Genomic DNA, 19,009 nt, shown 5'->3' with positions numbered 1-19,009 from the left:
TCCTCCTCCTCCTCCTCCTCCTCCTCCTCCTCCTCCTCCTCCTCCTTCTCTTCCTCCTTCTCCTTTCTTTTGAGTTTTGGGACAAGATCTTACTGTATAGTTCAGTCTGTCCTCAGACTCACTGTCCTAGTTTGCCTCCTGTTGCTGTGATAAAATGTCATAATCAAAAGCAACTTGGGAGGAAAGGTTTATTTCATCCTATACTTTACAATGACAGCCTATTACTGAGGGAAGTCAAAGCAGGAAGTTAAGACAAGAACCTGGAGGTAGGAACTTAAGCAGAGACTATGGAAGAACACTGTTTACTGGATTGCTTCCTTTAGCTTTATTAAATAAATAATATAATATAAACAATAAAATATAATATAACACAAATAAAATATAATAAAATAATATAGTATAAAGCCAGTTAGCTTTTTAATATATATCTGGGTCTACCTGCCCAGGCATAGCACTGACCACAGTGGGCTCAACGCCTTTATATCAGTCAGCAATCAAGACAGTGCCCCACAGACACACCCAAGCATCAATGTGGTGGAGGTAGTTACTCAACTGAGACTCTATCTTCCCAGGTTATGTCTAGGTTTGTGTCAAGCTGACAAAAACTAACTACCATGCTCATTATGTAGCTCAAGCTGGTCTTGAACTTACAGCATTGCTGCTCCTGCCTCAGCATCTCGAATGCTGGGATTACACGCAAGCAGCACCATGATTTTATCCTACCACTTCTACAAAATGCCTGTGTGTGTACATAACAGATTCAACACCTTATTACAAAATAAATTTTGTCTTATATGGAGTTGTCCCAGACATATAGTTGATGGTTTGTTAGGCTAATATGATATTCTATAGGTTAGGTGAACTAAGTGCATTTTGACTTAATATTTCAACTTATGATGGGTTTGTTTGGATATTATTTCATTGTACATCTGGGAACATCCTTATGTATTATATGTTTTATGTGTATGTATATATACAGTTGTTATTTACATCATAATGTTCACTTTACCATTTATGCACTTTATGATATTAGCCATCTATAGCTATCTGTGATATATCATCTATCTGTCTGCCTATCTGTCTATCCATCCATCATTTGTGCTGGACCTGACTATATCATTGTTCCATAAGCCTTTGTTGACTGGATACAGCTGAGAGCAGGATCTAGGGGCTTTGTGAAGGAGGCAGGCAATCAAACAAGCTTACCCATGACTGTGTTCCCATCCTCATTGAGGACATTGCTCTTTAGAATCAAATGGGGTTTGAAGCACAGAGAGCCTCTAGGCTAATGTCTCCATCCTCAGGATCTGCCTCAAAGAGGTAAGTATATGGAAGGGGAATGGAAAGAGTATTTTACATAAAAGTCCTACACAACTTGGGGAGCAGGTACTGCCTGACTGTGGCAGCAGTGGATAGGGAGGTCCTTCTGACACTGGTGTGCTGAATTGCTAGAGTCTGCCCCAAGTTGATGGCACTTCCTTCCCCAAAGCTTCCTTGAACAGAGCCAAGACACCTTCACTGGGCTTTAGGAAAGAAAATGGCAGCTGAGAGAAGTGAGGATGATGAGGATAGGAGTCTCCCTTGAGCCTCCATCATCAATGGTGGACACTGCACAGCAAAACTGGTGATTCTGGAAGACAGAAGTGGGTTGAGCTTGTGTTATGCTGGTCTTCCTGACGCTCTGGTCTCTTCTCCTCTTAGCTAACAAAGATAAAGAAATACCACACACACACACACACACACACACACACACACACGGGGGTGGGGTGGGGGGAGAAACATGTGTATGTGTTTGTGCATGCATATATGTATATGTATCCATAGGTGGTGCTTGTCTGATGGAGAAACAGAAGAAATCCCAAATACTAGCAAAACCACTCAGTATAATGTATCGAGAATGTAGCAGCAGGTATGGAGGCCCTTCTGGTACAGGGTGTGCTGAATTGCTGATATTCAAGTCACCACGAAGTCTTATGTCTTCACAAACAGAATCACCTTACTCCATTGGCACCAGTATTTTAGGAAAACATTGTTTTTTGCTGACCCAATAGAGGGGGAAAATACAGATCCACACATAACCAGGAGCCTTTCAAAGAGCCACCTCTTGGTGGGCCTGGCTATCTTGCAATGGGTTACCTAAGAAACAAGAAGCCAGAAGGGGATCCCTGTATGCTCATATTGTACCATACTAGGTCAGACAGTTCAAGGAAATCCAGTGAGATAGAGCCTCAGAGTACAGACCAGGCAGTGGCTCCCAGGGCTGAAGTCCTCACGGTATGTGAGAAGGCTGAGCTAGGTGGAGCTGGAACTTGGGATATTTTTGCCTTTTCCACAACTTTCTTTGTAAATTGTCTTCTGTCTGCTCCCTGGGATCTTTATCTCAGTGAGCAAATAGTGAACATGTCAGATCCAAGCCTGTTTCTGTGTATGTATTTGCATATGTAGATAGATAAGGAACCAGTTAAAAACATCTGCTTTTTGTATGTCAAAATGCCCATGAAACACTTGGTAACTGTGAAGGTTTAAAGATAGCTGTGAGGGAAGTATTAAAAACTACACAGGGAATAACACTTTTTTTTAAACACTCAGAAGGTTCGTGCATTATTTTACACATTTTGTGTCTGTGACGCCCTCATGAAGCAAGCAGAACGAATGTTCATCGTCCAGAGGAGACCATAGTCTGGAAGAATATCTGAGTCTGCGTGAGTTGTTCTACAAAAGCTTGGTAAATGGGCTGGCTTGCAAACAACAGATATTTACAGCTCATCATTTGGCAGGATAAAAGCCAAGGCCTAGGCAATGCACTGAGTGTCTAGTGAGTACTTTCCTCCTGGTTCACAGATGACACAGTCCCTCTGCATCCTTAAGTGGGGCCAGGCAGCTCTCAGGGGCATCTTTTTTCCTATTCACGAGGGCTCCACAGTCTGACCCAGTCATCTTCCCCAAAGTCCCCACACAGATTAGGGGATGACATGACTTTTCAATGAACACTGACCCTTAGAACACTGTGCAGTACAGAGTGCTTCTCAAGGTTGGTAAAGCAATGCGAGTCAGATCTCAAAATCCAAGCTCAAAATCCTTTGCTGCTGCTACTGCATAGCAATGAAATAGTTTTCACCTTACATCTCACATTATATAAGTTCTATAAAATGTTTTGTATCTTAGAAACACTGCATATGTTAGACCTCCCCAGTCACTCTGTCAAAAAAAAAATCAAGAATGTTAGCTCTAATAACACTGAATGCTTTCCTAAGAATTGGCATTCATAAAATTCATAATTCTTGAATTGCAACCATTGGATTTAGGTATGCTTTCTTTTGGAGCAGAAATATTTACCCTTTTTTTTTTAAAGTGAGGAGCCAGAGAGCACATATTTCAGACCCTCTGTAGACCAAATCTACTTTTGCAGTGTAATTGCTGCCATAGGTGATGCACAGACAATGAACTTGGCTCTGTCTCAGTGGAACTGTTTACCAAAGTAGGTGGCTTTAGGGTTTGACCCCTGGCTGCATTTTGCCTGTTACTGGCTCCTGATAATTAGCAGTTAAATTCAGAGAACAGGGGGATATGGATGATTCCTGCTTATTTCTTTAATGTTCAATATTGCATAAGTTACAGGGCAGCTCATTTTTGTATGTAGTGAATGATGAACACTGGACAGAGCTGGGAAGGCATTCCTAATGGAGCGAACAGCTCATACATGGGTTTTCAACACAAGGCAAATTTATGATTTAAGATGGGAAGGTAGCTTTAGATGCTGTTTTCTGCCCTGGCAGATTCTTCCCTTTCACCAGTTTGGCTTCTCCTTCTTGGATCCGTGGAGACGAAGAAAGACAACTCCCAAGGGAAGAATGAAGGAGAGAGGTGAGCATTGAGCAATGCAGAGTCAATTACTCTGCCAGGACTTCTGCAAGTGTTGGTCCCTTAGTCCTCACACCTGTGGGCATCATGGCCCGCATCTGCCTAAAAGCCTTTGGCACAGGGGCTGGATCCTGGGCCTGCTCCCGTGGCTATGTTTCTGGGGTCACTGGAGGCCGAGTTTCCACATTCTTGCCCACAGCCAGCTCTGAACTGGGCATCTGATGAGCTGAGTGCTTTTGATCTCTGTGCCTGGCTGAGTATCACTGGCCATGGTGCTTTCAACTTTCCAGCTCTTGTATTGGTCCATGAGGGATGCTGTTTTCACCATTGCAGTGATGAGCCTCCTAGAGGCTCAGCACCAAACCCAGTCACCTTCCTGCTGTCGGACAGCTGTCATCACCCCACCTCCCACCCCAGGCCTTCTCTTCCCAGCCTGTTGTCAGGAGGCTGGCCAGCTCTTTGGGAGGGTGAGAGAGGAAATTGGGAGGCTAGGGGGTGGGGGTGGGGGCTGGAGAGAATCATCACTACCTCTCTTACTCTGCATCTAATGGAAATAACACTCCTCTGGCACAGGAAAGTTGGTTGCAGCCCAGGCTCAGCTGCACATTCTCATGTGGTACTGCGCAAGCGTCATTTCCCTCCCCGCCCCTCCGGCCCCATCCCCCACCAGAATACTTAGAGTGGCTTCTCTCACCTGTGTAAGGGACAGACGTCCTTGCTGACCTTACTACCTCGTGGTCTAGTAATTAAGAGCACTTGAGCCATTAAGTGCCACCCGAGAGCAACCTCTTTCCCTCCTCAAAGACACACAGCAGAGCCCAGGGCTTGTCTGCGTGTGTAACTCTGAATTCCAGGGCTTCCAAAGATATAGACTTCTGGGGCCACCCTTGGAGTTTCTAATTTGGTCATCTGGGGCGGGGCTGGAGTCGTTGTACTAAAAATATTAGTCTGTATTAAATAAACCTCTAAAAGAAATTCTGTTGTGTGATTGCACAGTAGAGTGACTACAGAGAAACAGTAATGTATTGTGTATTTCAGATTTAGAAGAAAGGATTTTGAATGTTTTTCCTGTAGACAAATGATACATTTTTGAGGAGACAAATACATTTCCCTTGATTTGAACATTACACGGTATATATGTGACCTGAGTTTGATCCCTGGAACCTACATAGTAGAAGAAGAGAACCAGCTTCTATAAGTTGTCTTTTGAACTTCATACACATGTTGTGGTGCGTATTGATGTATGTGAGCAAATAAAAGTTAAAAACATTAAAAGTTAAAGACACTTGATTTTACTGAGGTATAATTGATATTTAAAAAATGCTCAGCAGTTACTTAATGTGATGATTTGGGCCTATGCACATAGATGTGGCGTTACCACAGTCAAGGTGCTAACAGAAGCATGTATGTTGGAATGATTACATAGCCCAATCTGTCAATCTTGAAGCAGATTGTGAGCAGAGCTGTGCTATCTGCGGACATGGTGCTACATAGTGGAGCTTTAATAATTTTTTGTGTTGCACAACAGGAAGTGTAAGGCCACTGAATACCAAAGTCACATTTTCCCATTCCCAGCCCCTGCCAATCACTATTCTCTCTGTTTCTCTGACTTTGGCCACCTCAGAGACCTCTGATAAGTAGAACCACATAGCATTTGAGTTTTTGGCTTATTTCACTCAGCTCAATGTCCCCTGGATGGACCCAGGGTGTTCTGAACCATAGGCTTTTGCTCTTTTTAGTAATATCTTTCCAGTAATAGCTTATTGTTTGCATAGTCCAAATTTTCTTTTAAACCCCACAAAAGCACTGCCGTTCTTCCTCCTCTGACATCCAGCAGGGACATCCCAGAGTACTCTTTTGCTATTGATTTGAGATAGAGTCTTGTTATGCAGTCCAGGCTATTTTCAAACCCACAATCCTCCTGCCTTTGCTCCCCAAGGATGGAGCGCACCAGTGTATCCCACCATTGATACAGTCAGCAGAGGCTGCCTGGAGTGATGCTTTGGGCAGGATGCTAACACTGCTTCATTCTCATGTGCTATCTCCAGTACTAAGGCACATATGTGTGGACAGGTGTGAGTGAGGTGTGCACAGCAGACGTTTGCCACTCTTACTCCATAATGTGCTGTTTCTGGCATATGCTGGATTTATCTTTATAGTGACGTTGTAGACTTCTACATAAAAATTTTTTTAAATAAGCATATGCTAAGTCATAAAATGAGGGGTTTCATTAGGACATTTTCCACACATATTTGTGCAATATTTTGGTAATGGTGTTAGTTACTTGTCTTATTGTTGGTGATAAAATACCTAATTAAAGCAGCTTGAGGGAGAGTTAATTTTGGCTCATGCTTCCAGGGTACAATCCATCTTGTTGGGGAAGACATACCATTAGAACTTGAAGTAGCTGGTCAAATTGTGCCTATAGTCAGGAAGCAGACAGCAATAAATCCCAGAGCTCAGCCTGCTTTGTCTTTTTATTCATTTCAGGACCCTGTCCACAGAATGGTGCTACATACATTTAGGGTGTGTTGTCACACCTCAATTAACCTAACCTTACCTATATAATCCTTCTCAGGCATGCAGTTTTGATGTTTAGATGATTCTAGGAACCTGCCAAACTGACAACATGGCTTATTTCACAATCATATTCACCCACATTTCATCCTCTGTGCTAGATAGTTTGTGTCAACTTGACCTAAGCTAGAGACATCTGAGAAGAGGAGACCTCAATTAAGAAAATACCTCTTTAAGATCAGGTTGTAGGCAGGCTTATAGCTGAGATCAGATGGTAGCAGGAGTGGGGGCTTCTTGTGACAGATCTGACCATGTTGTTTTGGGGAGGGTTGTGGAAGGACTTTAGAACTTGGTGCAAGCAAAGTCATTGAGTATGTAATGCTTGGAAGATAAAAATGTTGAAAGCAACACAGAAGACAGAGGCCTGGTGTCTGAAGTTTCAGAGTGAAGCAGACTTTACCTGGCCTTTTGGGGAGTGAGGGTGAAGAATCTGTTTTTGGTTAGCTGGGTGGGCCTGTGATTACCAAGATATCAGAACTACTAAAGTTGAACTTTTTGCTTTGTTGGGATACTTGAAGCTGGTCGGCTGGAGCTGAGAAATCAGCAGTGATTAAGAAGAGAACAGCATCATTAAGATGAAGTGTTCTGGACAGTGTTTACAGTCAACACACAGAAGCTGTGTCCAAGACATGACCAAGGTTGTACCTTGTGCAGGCATCTGAACTTGGTAGTGTAAGAGTCATTCACATGGCACTGGCTTTGAAGGTGTGAAGGGGTAATAGAACATGCCTGCTGCTTGGCACTGTGTGGCAGGGGTGGGGTCCTTGAAAAGAACCTATGAGAGGTTACTGGGGAAAGTGTAGCTTAGTTGAAGCACAAGACCCCAGCACTTTGGAGATACCAGTACCATGGGATGACCACAAAGAACAGTAGCAGTACTGTGTTGTGGGAGATATTTTAAAAACAGTTGCTGGTAAGTCTAAGCTGTGGTGGCTCTGCCTAGCTCAGCTGCCATGTTCTGCTGTCAGAGGCCACCTGCGTGCCACAGCTAGAAATGGCCAGCCAGAAACACCAGCCCTGCCACCCATGAGATGCCAGTATGGGAGATGGCTCTGCCAATCTTCCACACTGTCTCTGCAAGGCTGAGCATTGCTCATACCATCCCACCATCCCACCATCCATGCCGGCCCGGTAAGAATGAAACTCTAATGTTTAAATCAAACACTTTATATGTTTGGTAATGCTCAATAACAATATGTCCATACAATTAGAGGTGTAACCCAATACCCAACCTAGACATACCAACTACCTTTGGCTGCTAGAGACCCGCGCACATCCACTTTCATGTCTCCCCTCCCCTAGCTCCTCCTCTTTCTTCTCCTCTTCCTCTCCTTACCCCTCCTCTTCCTCTCCTTACTCCTCCAATCTTAGGTCCTCCTACAGTACTGAAGTGGAGCCAGTGGGGACCTAGAACACAAGCTCTGTGTGTTGCAGAGAGTGGGGCTGGAGAGGTGACCCAAGTCCCTTAGAGGAACACAGAAGATTGTGAGTGTATTCCAGACATTAAATAGTGAGTGGTTTATACTTTTAGAGTTTGACTTTGATCATAACTGTGCCCTGGTTCTTCCCTCTTGAAGTAAGAGAGTATTTAATTTATTTTTTGATTTTTGTGGGAGCCCATAGTTGAGAGATTTTGAATTTTTTTTAAAAGAAATTGGCTACTTTAAAGAGACTGAACTTTTTTTTTTTTTAAATTTTTATTGGATGTTTTATTTACATTTCCTATGTTGCCCCTTACCCCATCCCCCACCCACCCAGGAACCCCCAATCCCCTCACCCCTCCTCCTTCTTCTCTGTGGATGTAACCTCGATCTACCTCCCCCACTCCCACCTCCCCACCCTCAAAATTCCCACCCCCTGGGGCATCCAGCCTTCATGCAGTCAAGGTTCTCTTCTTCCACCTATGCCCAGCAGGGCCCTCCACTCTTACATATTCAACTGAAGCGCTGGATCCCTCCCTAAGTGCTCCCAGGCTGGTGGTTTAGACCCTGGGAGCTGAGGTTGGTTGGTATTGTTGCTCTCCTCATGGTGCCGCAAATCCTTTCAGCTCTCCTTCAGTCTTCACTCTAACTCCTCTATTGAGAACCCCATGATCAGTTCAATGGCTAGTTGTGAGCATCTGCCTCTGAGTATGTCAGACTCTTGAAGACCTCTGAGGAGATATCCATATCAGGCTCTTATCAGCATGCACTTCCTGACTTCCACATCAGCATCTACCTTTGGTGATTGCACATGGGATAGATACTCAGGTGGAGTGGTCTTGAGACGGCCCCTCCTTCAGTTTCTGTCCCTCACTTTGTCTCCATATTTGCTCCCTTGAGTATTTTGTTGCTCCTTCTAAGAAGGACCGAATCACCTCCACTTGGTCTTCCATCTTTATGGGCTTCATGTGGCCTGTGAGTTGCATCTTGGGCATTTCAAGGTTCTGGGCTAATATCGAATAATCAGTGAGTGAATACCATGTGTGTTCTTTTGTGATTGGCTTACCTCACTCAGGATGATAATTTCTAGTTCCATCCATTTACCTAGGAACCTCTCGAATTCATTGTTTTTAATAGCTGAGTAATACTCCATTGTGTAAATATACCGCATTTTTTGAATCCATTCCTCAGTTAAAGGACATCTGGGTTCTTTCCAGCTCCTGGCTATTATAAACAAGGCTGCTATGAACATAGTTGAGCATATGTCCTTGTTATATGTTCGAGCATCTTCTGGGTATATGCCTAGGAGTGGTATAGCTGGATCCTCAGGTAATGCTATGTCCAATTTTCTGAGGAACCGCCAGACTGATTTCCAAAGTGGTTGCACCATCTTGCAGTCCCACCAACAATGGAGGAGTGTTCCTCTTTCTCCACACCCTCGCCAGCATCTACTATCACCTGAGTTTTTAATCTTAGCCATTCTGACTGGTGTGAGATGGAATCTCAGGGTTGTTTTGATTTGCATTTCCCTGACGACTAAGCATGCTGAACATTTCTTTAGGTGCTTCTCGGCCATTCGAGTTTCTTCCGTTGAAAATTCTTTGTTAAGCTCTATACCCCATTTTTTAATAGGGTAATTTGGTTGTCTGGAGTCTAATTTCTTGAGTTCTTTGTATATATTGGATATTAGCTCTCTAACAGATGTAGGATTGGTAAAGATCTTTTCCCAAATTGTTGGTTGTCGTTTTGTCCTATTGACAGTGTCCTTTGCCTTACAGAAACTTTGCAATTTTATGAAGTCCCATTTGTCAATTCTTGATCTTAGAGCATATGCCATTGGAGTTCTGTTCAGGAACTTTTCCCCTGTGCCCAAGTATTCGAGGCTCTTCCCCACCTTCTCTTCTATTAGTTTCAGTGTATCTGGTTTTATGTGGAGGTCCTTTATCCACTTAGACTTGAGCTTTGTACAAGGGGATAAGAATGTATCAATTTTCATTCTTCTACATGTTGTCCTCCAGTTGAACCAGCACCATTTGTTGAAAATGCTGTCCTTTTTCCACTGGACAGTTTTAGCTCCTTTGTCAAAGATCAAGTGACCATAGGAGTATGGGCTCATTTCTGGGTCTTCAATTCTATTCCATTGATCTTCCTGCCTGTCTCTGTACCAATACCAGGTAGTTTTTATCACTATTGCTTTGTAGTACAGCTTGAGGTCAGGGATGGTGATTCCTCCCGAAGTTCTTTTATTGTTGAGAATAGTTTTTGCTATCCTGGGTTTTTTGTTATTCCATATGAATTTGAGAATTTCCTTTTCTAACTCTGTGAAGAATTGAGTTGGGATTTTAATGGGGATTGCATTGAATCTGTAGATTGCTTTTGGCAAGATGGCCATTTTTATTATATTAATCCTGCCAATCCATGAGCATGGGAGATCTTTCCATCTTCTGAGATCTTCTTCAATTTCTTTCTTCAGAGACTTGAAGTTCTTGTCATACAGGTCTTTCACTTGCTTGGTTAGATTCACACCAAGGTATTTTATATTATTTGCAACTATTGTGAAAGGTGTCACTTCCCTAATTTCTTTTTCAGTCTGTTTATCTTTCATGTAGAGGAAGGCTACTGATTTGTTTGAGTTGATTTTATAACCAGCCACTTTGCTGAAGTTGTTTATCAGGTTTAGGAGTTCTCTGGTGGAAGTTTGGGGGTCACTTAAGTATACTATCATATCATCTGCAAATAGCGATATTTTGACTTCTTCCTTCCCTATTTGTATCCCTTTGAACTTTTAATGTGTCTGAATTTGTAAAGACTATGGAATTTTAAAAGTTATTTATATTTTTAATGTGAGCTATTGTGGATGCATGATAAAGGAAAGGTTGTGGTTTAAAGGTGATTGCTTGTGTGTCAAGTTGACAAAGAGTCAGTTGTGCTTGGTAGTTTTATGTCAACTTGACACAAGCTGGAATCATCTAAGAGGAAGGAATCTCAATTAAGAAAACGCCTCCTTAAGATTGGGTTGTAGGCAAGCCTGTAGGACATTTTCTTAATTAGTGATTGATGGAGAAGCACCCAGCCCATTGTGGGTGATTACATCCCTGGGCTGGTGGTCCTGGGTTCTATAAGAAAGCAGGCTGAGCTCCCATGAGGGTCAAGCTAGTAAGCAGCACTCCTACATGGCCTCTGCATCAGCTTCTGCCTCCAGGTTCCTGCCCTGTTTGAGTTCCTGTCCTGACTTCTTAATTAACAGTGTAAGTCAAATAGACCTTGTCCTCCCCAACTTGCTTTTTGTCCATGGCGTTTCACTACAGCAGTAGAAACCCTGACCAAGACAACCTCTTTTGTCCACTTCTGCTTTTTGCTCAGGCCCTTTTTCTTTGCAAGTAGCTCCCCTTCTACTTCTATGTCTTTTCTTTTTTCTTTCTTCCTTCGATGACTCAGTAAGTTTTACTAGGTTTGCTTATGGAAACATTGGCAAGGCATTATTTGTAGACATGGGTGATGTACCAGTGTCTAAGCCACTGAAGAAAAGCTCTTGCCTTCCATAAGCAATCATTAACTGCTTATCAATCATTCTTGATGACAGAATCAATATTTTTTTACTGTTTTATCTTCTAATGACACTTGACCTTGAACAATTGACTGAGCCCCTACCTGCCCAGAGCTCACAATTAGCACAATGGTTATCAGACAGTTTTTTTCCTCAATAATAATAGTTTTCAAATACCAGAAGAACATCGCCTCAAGATATTTATTGGTTACAATGTAATAGACATAGTGTAGTTTAAAATTAAATCTGCACTACTAAATTTTATCCATCACTTTCTTAAGTCTAGGCCACTCAAAGTAATAAATCAGGCATCAACTTGTATTGTTTGCAAGTTTCTCTGGTGTAGACATCTCTGCTGGGCTGATTATCAGCATCAAGCCACTCAGTAGAGAGTTGAAAAGAGATGTACAGTGGCTCAGTCCTATGTACTGTTTCCACCAGGCTTATGGAAAGGATACAAATGATGTCAAAGTGCAACTCATTGTAACCTAGTTACAAAGTGCTGGGTTTTGAGTATCTTCTACCTTTATTTTCAATATGCCACGAGTCCTGATGAAGCCTGTATTAGCATAAAATATCATTAGGACTGAAGTATAATATATTTAGTGTTCTTAAACTGCCACACCATAACAACTTAGCCTAGCCTACTTTAAATGTGCCCAGAAAACTTCCATTAACCACACAAACAAAATATCTAATACAAAGCTTCTTTTATAACACTTGCAACTTTATTAAGCATTATACCAAAAGCCAAAAAGAAAGAAAAAAAAGAATGGTTGTTTGGATATGATTTCATATGTCATTGTGAAGTAAAACATATTTTTAGTTAGGACATAATTAATTCATCAATGGAGATTATGTTTTTAACACATGGCTTTCATAACTAATGAGCTTTTAGCAAGTACCTCTCATGAGCTCTTTGTAGTAAATTGCTAGAATCAGAATAGTCCAATAAAGGTAGCACTTAAAAATTGTATAGATGTATTTGTATATGTAAATGCGTATGTAAATATAAATGTAAACATATATGTAAATGTGTATATAAATGTGCATATGTATATGTATGTATATGTATGCATGTGGTTATGTATGCATCTGCAGGAGTACAGAAACATGTACCTACAGGCTCCTAGAGAAATGCAGTGCAAACCAAGGGACCCAGGCTAATTTTTTCACCAGGAAAAAAGAAAGAGGAACAAAGGACCATGGGTTGGCAGTGGGCAAGCATTGCTGTAGTATTTTGTATGCACTTCTTCGGAGGTGAAAGGGAGAAACTTTGAATAGAACCAGATGTGTTTTATCTGTTCCAGAGTAATGACTGGTTCCTCAGGGTCAGTTAGGGCCATGGGTGAAGGAGAGAATGCCAGGCTTCTTGTGCACTGGATGTTCCGATGCTCTCCTTATCTGTGTTGACCAGAAGTTGGCCTGGGGTTATCTGTCTGCTTTTAGCAGAGTAGGGCTGAGAACCTACAGTGTGTTTGTAGACCATGGGATATGGAGACAATCTCCTACATATGCTGGTCATAGTATCAGATGTTTTCACATCACCTTTCAACTACGCTCTATAGTAGATTAGGGGTCCTTAGTTCTTTGGTCCGAAGTTCCATGAGTCAGCATGGGGCAGAGCTGGATGCCATGCCAATCTCCTCTATGCTGTGAATGCCTGGCATATCTGGCATTGGCTGAGCATGAATCACATATGCAGTCACAATTAGCTGTACCTGGGTGGGGTGGCGTCTTGTTCCCAGCCTATCCCTGGTGGCTCCTGGCAAAAGTTGAAAGTATGTAATTGCATGTACATGCCTCACCACCCTCAGAGTGGGCATTTAAGAAATGCTTTCAGCATCACAGAACAGTTAGATACTTTTTCTGAGTTTTCATACACTATCATTTACAGTCAGGGCTGTGCAAATTACAAGCTGGTCACTTCATTATGTGGTACACCTTCCCCTTGTCTAGTCCTGGTGCTGCTGAACTTGTCTCCCTGCTGAGGAGAGTGAGCCAGGTATGGATGATGGAGAGAGAACTCATTGTGGATGTTTGCCTCACTGTGGCATTGAAAGAGAAGCTGCAGGTAGGATCAGGTTCCACCCCTGTGGCAAATGGATGATTCTGCTCTACTTGAAAACTTCCCATTAAAATTTCATTCCTTTTTATTTCCTTCTTTTTAAAAATTATTTCATTTATTTAACTTCCAGCCATTGCCCTCCTTCGGGGCTCCCTCCCACAGTTCCTCATCCTAGTCCTCCTCTCCCTTGCCTCTGAGAGTGTGCTCCCCTTCTACCAGTCCTCCCCCTTCCCTGAGGCCTCAAGTCTCTCAAGGATTAGTTAGGTGCATCTTCTCCCACTGAGACCAGACCAGGCAGACTTCTGCTATATATGTGCTGGGGGTGGGGAGGGCTTGGACCAGCCCATGTACACTGCTTGGTTAGTGGCTCAGTCTCTGGAAGTTCCCTGGGGTTTGGGTTAGTTGAGACTGCTGGTTCATTCCTTTTTCTAAACAGAGGACTTCTCTTAAAGGAATTCTTTAAAGTTGCATCGAAAGTTCAATATACCAATCTTCTGTGTTGGGTAAATACTTGGGGGCATTTATAGGAATGTCTCTAAATTTAATAAACCTTTGTATTGATTCTTTGTGGGTTTTATGTCGTGTATCCCCATCCCTTTCATCTTCCTGTCCCATGTCCCCCCTCTGCCCTTATGACTTCCCCACCAAAAGAAAGTAAAAAGAAACAAAAGCATAGAAAACATCTCATTGTGGAAGCTGTACTGTGTCATAGTATACCCTTTTTGCCCAAACAGCTTTACTTGGAAATGCTCATTGCAGTGAGTCATTGGTCTGCTTTGAGGCCTCTGGCTTATGCTCCACCATCAATATTGGCTCTTCACCAGGAGTCCTTTTGGTTATCTTGTTGTTGCCCAGTGTCATGGAGATCCTATAACTTTGGGTTGGCAGAACTGGCCCTTTCACACACTCTAGCAGTCCATAGATGAGGTAGATTTTGGGGGAGGGCCAACTCAAAGCCCTGGATCTGGGCCCGGGCAGTAGCTAGGTGGTCAGCTTACCAGTTCTCCAATATCCCACCACCAGGTGAGCTCTCCAGCACTGTTCCAGCTAGCTCATCTGATGCTGCAGTTGGCAGGAGGCAGGGTCAGCTCTCCTATTCTTATGTCCTTGGGTCTGCCTCATCCGCATCCTTGGCACCCTACCCTCTACCATGCTGCCCAGTCATGGCGTGAGTCCCACTCCTCCAAGTGCTACAGCAGGTGAGGGGCAGGGACAGCTCTCCTGCTCTCATGACCTTGAGGCTAGCTCTCCTGACTACCACACATGGCAATGGGTGAAGGAGGGAATCACTTATGTGCCCATGCCACCTTCAGCAGATGATTGGTGGGGCCAGCTAACACACACTCACCCTGCCATCAGGGCCAGCTCTACTGTGCTGCCCAGGTTAGGTACAGACCCACACTCCCAATTCCTGCAGCAGTTGAGGGTCAGAGACACCTCTGCATAACCTTGGACATCTATGTGGTCCGAGGTGGCTGCTCAGACTAAGGACATTCACATGGTCTTCAGTGGTAATATGAGCCAGGGATATCAACATAGATCCCTGCTGCTGCATGGTCACAGACCCAGACATGGTCCTCAGCAGCCTGAGCTGGGACTTCCCTATGGCCTCAGGTGGTAGGGCTGGCCACTCACATATCTCTCTCTACCCTCCTGTCTCCAGTTGCACCTCTCTTCGTAATGCTCAAACTGTTCTGCTTCTCTTTCTTTCTCATTTGTCCACCACATACTTGCACATCATAGTGGTTATTGCTGTGGCCAGGCCACATGGCTGGTGGGCCTCTGGGTGCCCTCTGTTGGCCGGTGCCATGTGGCATGGCTGTGGGTAGGGCCTCTGTATTATCTACAGCTCACCTGAGCTGTGTAGCCATGGGCTGGTCTCTGTGTGTCGTCCACCCGCCTAAGTTGCCGTGTGGCACTGTGGCAGGTGATTCTCTGGGTGTTTTATCCAAGCCTACTCAGAGTGCCATAAGGGCAGCCAGGGCTTTGGGTGTTCTCTACCTGTCTGTGCTATGTGGTGTGGGAACAGGTAGGACTCTGTGTGAAATTTCTCTAAACTTACAAAGCTGTATTTGTAAACTGAATATCTTATCTCATTTTAAAGCTTTAACATCATGCTTCCAACTTATTAAATAACTCATAAATTGTTGTGGATAGCCCTGGCCTTGTATTTTGGTATTTTGATGCTGATTCCCCTTTCCTGTGAAGGGCTGCAGAGGAAGAGGGAATCAGTACACAGGTGAATTCTAGTGAACTTTCTGCCCACCTTAATTTGTAAAATAAAGGCTAGAGCCAGTGATTGGGCAGTAGAAGGGGAGGTGGAGAAATAAAGGTTGGTGGGAAGAGAGAGAGAGGAGAGACGATGACTGGAGAGAGAGGATGATGGAGGAGGAAGACGACTGAGGAGCAGGTGGTGAAAGGACAAATGTGTGACTTGGAAAACCCACAAGTTATAAGAGTCTCATGGGGAATAGAGTAGTGAGGTGGTGAATCTGCCCAATCTAGGTGTGCAGCTTATATAAATAATTATTGAGTTGTGTTTTCTTTGACCAGTCCTAATTGAGTGGAGATTTACTGCAAGAATAAATAACATAAAATAAACTTATATATGTCACAATTAATCAACTGTTATGACTGTACATAGACCAAGGAAAGTTCCCATTAAATACATACACTGAAATCTCAACCAAGCACTTTTAGGCAAATATTCTGCCACTGAGCTAACCCAGTCCTCCAACCATGTGTTTCTAATAAGAATTTTCAAGGCAGGTATATTTTATTATACGCAAAGTTCTCTTAAATATTATAAATGTCCAAGCTACTGAATGCATAGGTTATTAATGCATACATAGTTATGCTATTATTTTCTGCTAGGTGTTTTATTATTAATTCTAAATATTCCAAGAGTTAAGATAAGACTGCAATCTCATGTAATTTGGAGAGAACTCATGATGCTGGCCAGAATTCTTGTCATCTTCATTTTAGTTGACACTGGAAACCCCATGCTTTCATGAGTGTTAGTTCATGTACACATGTCTGCACAGCCTGGTATGGCTGTCCAGCTGTGGACCACCAGCACTCATCCTATATGATAGGACCTGTCATGTGTAGAGGAGGGTTAGGAACTAAGGGCCTCACTCTTGCTGATTTCTATCCATTTAGCCTTATTAAGTCTGGTCATGGAATTGTGCCTCTAACTGAGGCTGCTACGTGACTTGATTTTACTTTTCTTTGCCTAGGTTTTATTAATTTATTTTCCATGTATCTCCAGCGACCTTTGACCTTGATGGAATTCTATCTCCTTTCTGCATTCTTCCTGACCAGTATAGGACCACACAGCTCAGACAGTTATTAAAATGATATCCAATTACATTCGGCAAACCTCACAGCTTCTAAGGGAAAACTCCCGACATTTTACAAAGGCCTCTATTGTTTAAAAATATGTTTTTAAACATAACATTGTCTGGTAGAATCTTCAAGCCTCAGAAAACAGAACAAATATTTGGGGGGCACCTGCTATGAGCCAAGTGTTTTGTGTACATTATTTTATTTTGTTCTCCAACACTCTGTCAAAGTGTTTATTTTAACACCTCCAATTCAAATGAGGAAGCTGGGGCCACATGGCACACAAATGGCAGAGCTAGGACTAGATTTTGGAATAGTCTACAAAAGGCATACTCCTCCATTGCCCCAACTCCTCTGGTTTTGAAGGTTTTATCACCAGACTCTTCGGTCTCCTAATTTCTTTACTGTGACCACCATAACTTCCTATTGTCAACTTGGCCTTTCCAGGTGACAACCAGGTTCAAAAGTTGTTACCTCAGCTCCTTCCTTTCATATTCCTTAAGCCACCAAAAGACTGGTTATGAATTCCAGAGATTTTCATAATGGTAGCATATCCAGAGCAAGCCACAGCCTTGGGTCAATATCTGACACCATCTTCTGGATTCTATGGGCACCAGGTATGCATGTGGTGCACAGACATACATAGAGAAAGAACACTCATATGCATAGAATAAAATAAATAAATCTAGAAAGTTATAGAACACAGATCATTTTTATACGCACATTGAATAGGAAAATTATGAGTGAAGTAGGTTGAAAAAGATACTTCTGAAATGTTCTCAAATTTGGAGACCCACTTTTCTAGATTATGTTTCAACTTAGGCTTAAAGACTACATTTTCCCCCTCTCAACCTGGTCTTGTATGCTCCATAATTAATGATGGTATGCTACTGACACTACAGCTGGGAGATATCCAGGAATGACCATGCCCCACCCCACTAATCATGATCTGATCTAGTTTCTAAACTTGCTTAGGCACAATATTTGGTTGGGAGTTGTTGACAGCTCCCTTTTTATGGGGTGTCTAAACAAAAACTTACATGGGCTTTGAGTCTCAATTTGGGACCACCTTGCTCATGTGGTGGGATTTACAGGGACCTGGAGATACCCATGAGGCAGAGCTGTCCATTTTGATCCAGGAGATGCTGCCTTACTGGAACATGAGATCCTGCTTTTTTTTTCCTGGTTTGTTCATCAGAGGGTGAATTTGGAGCACTGTATGTAGCCACAGACTGCTGGACCTGGATCATCCTTTGGACTGGCATGGGTGTCAGTCACATAGCCAAGGACAACAGCTTGAGTATCAACTATGGGGCTGGGTCAGATGGCCAAAAGGGCACAGTTGAAAGGGACTCAGAGAAGAGGTGGAGTACCATTGCTTTCTGGGAGAGGAAGGTGCCCAGCATTAGTGGCTGCATGTGCCTTGCAGACAAAAGAGCATTTGGTGAGATGATTCACTTTCTCGTCCTAACCACCATTTAAACCTGCTGGCATGGGACCAGTTTCTCTCATTGATATCCAGTGTTCTCTCTTCGTTTTGGGGACCAGACAAGGAAGTGGAAGTAGATAGACATTAGTGTTAGGAAGAAATCTTTACCCTCAACTCAAGAAAAGAATTAAAGTTCATGTTGCTAAGTGGCCTTGGGTAACCTTGGCTAAGTTTCTTGTTAAGTTCTGAGGAACAGCTGCTGAGAAAATACAACAAGCTTAGAGTGAGCTTTGCCATCTGTATTTAGCCAAGCAAATGAAATGGCCTGGGGAATTTTATAAGGCCAAAGAGATATGAATATACTTGTGCTTCAAAGTGGATATGACCATGGGTTCTGGAGCCACAGCTAACTGGGTGTTCTGGTTGGCTTTGTTACTTATTCTGGGATTCTGGGGACTTAGCTTTCTCTGACCCTTAGTTCCTGGTCCCTATAAGTGTGTAATAACAATATTCACCTCTCATGGGGCAACTGAGAAGTGTTTGGGTTGAGGGAGGTTTTCAGCCTAGCGCCTAGAGGTCCTTAAGCACTTAATCAATTATACTTTTTATTATTGCTGGGAGAAAGAAAGTTCAGGGACTGATGACTCAGCACAAAAGCAGACATTTACCATAGAAATTCTTATTTTATTCTATTGCCTTTCTCCCACAGCACATTTTTACTAGTGCTTATAAATTATATACTACCTACAGTTATATATCTT

The sequence above is a fragment of the Grammomys surdaster genome, unplaced genomic scaffold (assembly GCF_004785775.1).
Source record: "Grammomys surdaster isolate TR1022 unplaced genomic scaffold, NIH_TR_1.0 266, whole genome shotgun sequence".
In the NCBI taxonomy this organism is placed as follows: Eukaryota; Metazoa; Chordata; class Mammalia; order Rodentia; family Muridae; genus Grammomys; species Grammomys surdaster.
This window is presented reverse-complemented; position numbering follows the sequence as displayed.